General features: G+C 50.0%; 1 protein-coding gene across 6 annotated transcripts in view; it reads left to right on the forward strand.

Annotated features, from left to right (window-relative positions):
• PDE4A (phosphodiesterase 4A) overlaps positions 1-1737 on the forward strand; it is a 55729-nt gene extending 53992 nt beyond the window's left edge. For all 6 annotated transcript variants that reach the window (XM_025366160.1, XM_025366159.1, XM_025366161.1 and 3 more), the window contains one exon: positions 1-1737. This exon is cut by the window's left edge and continues 1004 nt beyond it. The gene's annotated coding sequence lies outside the window, so the exon portion shown is untranslated.
• The last annotated feature ends 5773 nt before the right edge of the window (positions 1738-7510 follow it).

Raw genomic sequence — 7510 nt, forward strand, 5'->3', positions numbered from 1 at the left:
AAGAACAAAAAAAAGAAAAAAAAAAAAAAAGAAAGAAACACAGCAACTGTAGATGCTCCTGTTCCTGGTTCTCCCTTTCCACCTCCAAACCCCTCCCCTCACCGCCTCCCATGGCCCCCCAAGTTCCAGGCTCAGTCTTCCAGCCACCTGGGGCTCTCCACCTGGGCCCAAGCAGGTGTGGGGCCTCCTTCGGGCGTTTTCTTCTGAATTTTAGAGGATTTCTAGAACGTGGTCAGGAATAGCCATTCTAGGCGGGGCTGGGGCCGGGGTGGGGGGCAGTCACTGTGGGAGGTCCCAGCTCCAGCCCCCTCTGGTTTGCTGCCTCCTCTCCCTGCTAGAGTCTTCCTCTTGATTTTGCACAATTCTGGCGATAATCCCGGCGATACTGACTAGAGAGTCAGGGAGCTGGGGGAGCTGTTCACTTTAGGATATGCGGTGGTGTGGAAGGGGGCGTTCCCACCGCCAGCCTCGGGCCTGGGATTTGAGGATGGCCCTAGACCTCCTCTACTCTCCATCCTCTTTCCCTTCCACTTTGGGTTCACTTTGAATTTTCTCCGTTTTTGGGGGGCGGTGGCTCTGATCCATGCACACCTCCCCCCTCCCCACCCCACTTCTAGCTGCTTCTCCTCTTGTTTCTGCCTTAATAATTTCCATGGCCACAGGTGAGGGGGTTGCCGTGGCTGCCTGCACCTTGCGTGAGGCAGGGCCAGGCACCCAGAACCCCCATCCTGGCTGCACCTCCCTTTCCAGGGTCCTCCAGACCCCACCTTCCACACTCTGATCACAGCCCCCGACCTTTTGCCCTAGGAAGAAGCAATAATGGTGTATACCCTCATTCTCATTCCTGGGCAACCCTTCCGTCCACTCTGTCACCAAAATAATTTCTCCTCCATCCCTACCTTGCCAATCCTCTCCCTCTCCCCCAGCTAGTCCTGAGCAATACGGCAGACAGATGCAAGGCCATTTTTCTCCAAGCCATGGGGGACTGTTTGGAAGGAAAGATCCCCTCTCTCCCTCCTCCCCTCGCCCCTCGGCCTGGTTCTGCAGCTGGACCGACCTCATTCATCGCCTGCCCCCGACCCAATTCTGAGCACACGGTACTGTAGCCCCCAGTTCCTCCCGAGCCTTCCATCCGTCTGTCCACCCCAGGGGGAGGTAACCCCCCACTCGCACTCCCTCGATGCTGTCTGTACAGGGTTCATATTTTGTAGCGAAAGTCGTTTTTGTCCCAGCCGGCGATCGGAGTGGGCCTTTTCTTTTTGTTCATTCTTTATCTTTTTTTCTTTTTCTTTCTTTCTTTTTTGTACATACTGTAAGGTTAGTTTGTAAATTATTCTACAGAGGCAAAAAGGGAAAATAAAAACTTGCCCTTCCCTGGCTGACCCAGTCGGGAAGGTAGGGAAGGGGGTCTCCTGTTGGGATACTCTCCGTTCCTGCTGTATTATACAAACTGTACCATAGTCCCGGGAAAAGGGTGGACTCACCGCTGTCGTTTTATGGGAAGTCGTGTCATCCTAGGGGTTGGGGCTGGGCAGAGCCTGTCCCCTCCCCCTTTGCCAGGAGCCAGGGGGTGACTGGAGAGACAGACCCCACCCCCAAGCAGGGCTCCTCTCCCCAGGGTGGGCACAGGACCTCTGTACGCTGCTTGTGTATTGTCCACTTTGACGATCAGTCATTTGGTCCGTTGATCAATAATCCTTCGATCTTGTCTCCAATTAAACCGAGGCTTTCACTGATTTTCCTGACTGATGTGGCTTCATTCCCCCACGTTGTTTGTTGAGGTATCTCCCCGCTGCATCGTCTGCTTGGGTTGGGGAGGGAGTTTCTGTTCCTACTTGTTCCCCAGCAGACGGAATTGGGAAGTAGAGCTCAGACAGAGACATTCTCCAGCCTGAGTCGGGTTATAAAATGGAAATTCAAGCCGTGCAGGGGTTATTTTGTTTTGTTTTTGAGATGGAGCTTCGCTCTTGTTGCCCAGGCTGGAGTGCAATGGCGTGATCTCGGCTCCCTGCAACCTCCACCTCTCAGGTGCAAGCGATTCTCCTCCCTCAGCCTCCTGAGTAGCTGGGATTACAGGCGCCTGCCACCATGCCTGGCTAATTCTTTGTATTTTTAGTAGAGACGGAGTTTCACTATATTGGCCAGGCTAGTCTCAAACTCCTGACCTCGTGATCCACCCGCCTCAGCCTCCCAAAATGCTGGGATTACAGGCATGAGCCACCGTGCCCGGCCATATCTTTTCCCTTTTTAAATACTGCATGGGGCTAGGTGCAGTGGGTCACGTACTTGAATGCTGTTAATTCCACTCACCGAGACTAATTTTCCCACATTTATTAGACTCCTTTTTTTTTTTTTTGGTGGCAGAGTGAGACTCTGTCACCCAGCCTATGGTGCAGTGGTGTGACGTGATCATAGCTCACTGCAGCCTCAACCTCCTGGACTCAAGTCATCTTCCTGCCTCAGCCTCCCATGTAGCTGGGACCACAGGTGTGTGCCACCATGCCCGGCTAATTTATTTTTTATTTTGTAGAGACAGGGTCTCGCTTTGTTGCCCAGGCTGGTCTCAAGCTCCTGGGCTCAAGCAATCCGCCTACCTCGGCCTCCCAAAGTGCTAGGATTACAGGCGTGAGCCACCACACCCAGCCCTATTAGGCTAATTAACAAGCCCCTGATTTTACCAATAGAAGGTTTCTGATATTATACTAATGAGCAAAACTTCTGAATATAAAGATATGGATAGTGGAAATGTTTGTGATTTGGACATTCGTTAGAATACTAGTTACCTCGGCTGGGCACGGTGACTCACTCCTATAATCCCAGCACTTTGGGAGGCCGAGGCAGGTGGATCACTTGAGGTCAGGAGTTCGAGACCAGCCTGATCAACATGGTGAAACCCCCGTCTCTACTAAAAATACAAAAATTAGCTGAGCGTGGTGGCACGTGCCTGTAGTCCCAGCTACTTGGGAAGCTGAGACAGGAGAATTGCTTGAACCTGGGAGCTGGAGGTTGCAGTGAGCCCAGATCGCGCCACTGCATGTCAGCCTGGGTGACAGATCGAGACTCTGTCTCAAAAAAAGAATACTGGCTGCCTCTAGAGTTTAATAAACCAGGATGCACATGAAAACACACAGTGCTTGAGTAGGTAGACACAAGGGGACGCTAGACATATGTTTTTATATCATGCATGTTCTGAAACAAATGTGAGCATCTTGCCTGGGTCCAAGGAAAAGTCCACCTGCCTACTCTGCCTTTTGTTTCTAGTCCGGGGACTCTGAGATATTTTTCTTTCTTTCTTTTTTTTTTGGTAGAGATGGGGGTCTCCCTATACTGACCAGGATGGTCATGAACTCCCGGGCTCAAGAGGGACTCTGGTTGGTGACCTTGGGTTTGATCTCTCTGAGTTTCACTTGTTTCTTCTACTAAATGGGGATGTATTAGCTGGGTGTAGTGGTGTGCACCTATAGTCCCAGCTACTCTGGAGGCTGAGGCAAGAGGATCACTTGAGCCCAGGAGGTTGAGGCTGCAGTGAACTGTGACTGAGCCACTGCACTCTAGCCTGGGTGACAGAGTGAGACACTGCCTCAAAAAAAAAAAAAAAAAAAGTAAATAAATAAAATGGGGCCAGGTGTGGTGGCTCACACCTGTAATCCCAGCACTTTGGGAGGCTGAGGTAGGCGGATCACCTGAGGTCAGGAGTTAGAGACCAGCCCTGCCAACTTGGCGAAATCTCATCTCTACTAAAAATACAAAAATTAGCCAGGCGTGCTGGCGGGGATCTATAACCCCAGCGACTGGGGAGGCTGAGGCAGAAGAATCACTTGAACCCGTGAGGCAGGGGTTGCAGAGAGCTGAGATCGCAACATTGCACTCCAGCCTGGGCAACACGAGTGAAACTCTGTCTCAAAAAAAAGGATTAATTATTTAAATAAAATGGGATAACAACAGTTCCAGAGTTAAAGAGTTGCTCTATAGTACGGTTTGTCCAGTAAAACTTTCTTTTTTTTTTTTTTTGAGACGTGGTCTCACTCTGTCGCCCAGGCTGGAGTGCAGTGGCGCAATCTCCGCTCACTGCAAGCTCTGCCGCCTCCCAGGTTCACGCCATTCTCCTGCCTCAGCCTCCCTAGAAGCTGGGACTACAGACGCCCACCACCACGCCCAGCTAATTTTTTTGCATTTTTAGTAGAGACGGGGTTTCACTGTGTTCGCCAGGATGGTCTCGATCTCCTGACTTTGTGATCCGCCCGCCTCGGCCTCCCAAAGTGCTGGGATTACAGGCGTGAGCCACCACGCCCGGCCTAAAACTTTCTTTAAAAAAAAAAAAAAAAAAAAAAGGTGTAGAGGTGGGGTCTCACCATGTTACATGCCCAAGCCGATCTCCTGGAAATCCTGGGCTCAAGCAATCCTCCTGCCTCAGCCTCCCAAAGTGCTAGGATTACAGGTGTGAGGCCACTATTCCCGGCCTTAGTACAATTTTCTGTGGTAATGGGAATATTCTGTACCTGTGCTATCCAACAAGTTAGCTACTAGTCACATGTGGCTATTACGCCCTTGAAATGTGGCCAGTTTTAATTTCCCACCACAGTGGTGGCCAGGAGCTACTGTATTGGACTTAAGTTCTAAAACTTCAGCCAGAGTTAATGGAAAATATTTCGGCTATACAAAGAGTTGTTTGACAACAGCTGTGAAGATTCGCAGTAGATAGAGCCTAGAAAAGTGGGAGGAGAGAAGCAGAGCTTGAAAAGTAGGTAGAAGTTTTCAGGGAATCTGAACTTTGTGCAAGAAGCAAAAAGACACAGATATTTTCCCCAGGGACTTTCAAAGGGAGGCAGAGATGGGGAAAGGGCTTTGGGCTGGGGGTCAGGAGGCGACAGTACCAATCCTGCAGTGGACTGTGGGTGACCCTAGGCGAGATTTCTCCTTCTAGGGCTCAGTTTCCCCAAGTGTAAAAGGGCAGGCCGGGTGCGGTGTCTCACACCTGTAATCCCAACACGTTGGGAGGCTGAGGCAAGCAGATCGCTTGAGGTCAGGAGTTCGAGACCAGCCTGAGCAACATGGTGAAACCCTGTCTCAACTAAAAATACAAAAGGATTAGCCAGATGTGGTGGCGCATGCCTATAGTACCAGCTACTCAGGAGGCTGAGGCAGGAGAATCGCTTGAACCTGGGAGGCGGAAGTTGCAATGAGCTGAGATCGAGCCACTGCACTCCAGCCTGGGTGAAAGAGCAAGACTGTCTCAAAAAAACAAACAAACAAACAAAAAAACACCAGGCGTGGTGGCTCATACCTGTAATCCCAGCACTGTGGGAGGCCAAGGCGGGTGGATCGCCTGAGGTCAGGAATTCAAGACCAGCCTGACCAACATGGTGAAACCCCATCTCTACTAAAAATACAAAAATTAGCTGGGCGTGGTGGCAGGCACCTGTAATCCCAGCTACTCAGGAGGCTGAAGCGGGAGAATCTCTTGAACCCAGGAGGTGGACGTTGCAATGAGCTGAGATCGTGCCACTGTACTTCAGCCTGGGCAACAGAATGAGACTTTGTCTCAAGAAAATATAATTTTTTTTAAAAAAAGGGCAGATATGATGTCCCGAACACCTCCTGTATTGGGACAGACTGAAAATGTGTATCAAAAATGGCAGTGATGGCCGGGCATGGTGGCCTACGGCTGTAATCCCAGCACTTTGGAAGACCGAGGCAGGTTGATCACCTGAGGTCAGGAGTTCGAGACCAACCTGGCCAACATGACGAAACCCCGTCTCTACTAAAACCCCAAAACTTATCTGGGCATGGTGGCATGTGCCTGTAATCCCAGCTACTCAGGAGGCTGAGGCAGGAGAATTGTTTGAACCCGGGAGGCAGAGGTTGCAGTGAGTAGAGATTGTGCCATTGCACTCAAGCCTGGGCAACAAAAGTGAAACTCTGTCTCCAAAAAAAAAAAAAAAAAAAAAAAAAAGGCAGTGACATGTGACCCTCAGCTGGCTCTCCTGGGTAGGGAGTTCACTTTTCTTCAAGCAAAGGTGAACAAGGGCAGTGGGGCACAGCAGGGAGGCCATGTAATCTGAAGGAGGCCAGGGGGACCTGGGGAAGGGGTGAAGTCGGTTCAGTCTCTGAAATTGATATCAAGGCTTGCAGGCTTCCTGGTACTGGTCTTGGGCAAATGGCTCCGCCTCTCCCAGCCTTTAGAGGGCTCTGTCCTGTGCTAAACTTTTCAAGAGGATTATCTCATTGACTCTCCAGCTGTTCTTGAGAATAAGCTATCATTGGTTCCATTTTGCAGTTGAAGAAACTGAGGGCTGGGATGAGATAGCACAATATGGAGAAAATTCAAGGAAATAAGACGAGGACCTCGCTTCACCCAGTGCCTGTTCAACAGTGATAGCTGTCCCCATACTTTTATGTTATTTCAGGTGTACGAAATCTTGAGATGTAGGTAGTATTTCTCCCTCTTTAATAACATAAAAACATGTCAGTGCGGGCCAGGTGTGGTGGCTCACGCCTGTAATCCCAGCACTTTGGGAGGCTGAAGCAGGTGGATCACCTGAGGTCAGGAGTTCGAGACCAGCCTGACCAACAAGATGAAGCCCAGTCTCTACTAAAAATACAAAAATTAGCCGGGTGTGGTGGCGCACATCTGTAATCCCAGCTACTCCGGAGGCTGAGGCAGGAGAGTCCCTTGAACCTAGGAGGTGGAGGTTGCAGTAAGCTGAGATCACGCCACTGCACTCCAGCCTGGGCAACAAGAGCGAAACTCCATCTCAAAAAAAAAAAAAAAAAAAAAAAAAGTCAATGCAAATCAAAATAAGACATTTATTTTTTTTATTTTCTTTTGCAAAGCATTTTCACAGCTCATTTCTGTTCATGGAAGCTAGAACATACAGCTTTCCAGGAATGGTCTGACAATATTTATCAAAAACATAGCCAGCTGGGCGCAGTGGCTCTTGCCTGGAATCTCAGCACTTTTGGAGGCTGAGGTGGGAGGATCATTGGAACCCAGGAATTCAAAACCAGCCTGGGTGACATAGTGAGACATGTCTTTCTCTTTCTCTTTCTCTCTCTCTCTCTCTCTCTCTCTCTCTCTCTCTCTCCCCCCCCACCCCCCTCTCTCTCCCTCTCTTTCTTTTCTTTCTTTCTCCCTTCCTTTCCCCTTCCCTTCCCCTTCCCTTTTCTCAGTTTCCCCCACTGTAAAATCCAAACAACAAATTAGCTGGGCGTGGTGGCGGGCGCCTGTAATCCCAGCTACTCAGGAGGCTGAGGCAGGAGAATTGCCTGAACCCGGGAGGTGGAGGTTGCAGTGAGCCGAGATCGTGCCACTGCACTCCAGTTTGGGCGAGAGTGAGACTCCGTCTCAAAAAAAAAAAAAAAAATCCAAATAACAATAGCTCAGGTTTACCGAGAGGTTGTTATGTGACAAGCCCTGTTTGTTTTACGTAAATCATCGGGGTAAATGCTCACAACAGCCCTATTAAGTAGGTACTATTATTATAAAAAGGGTCACAGGCATAGGCAGGGA

Source organism: Theropithecus gelada, chromosome 19 (assembly GCF_003255815.1).
Source record: "Theropithecus gelada isolate Dixy chromosome 19, Tgel_1.0, whole genome shotgun sequence".
In the NCBI taxonomy this organism is placed as follows: Eukaryota; Metazoa; Chordata; class Mammalia; order Primates; family Cercopithecidae; genus Theropithecus; species Theropithecus gelada.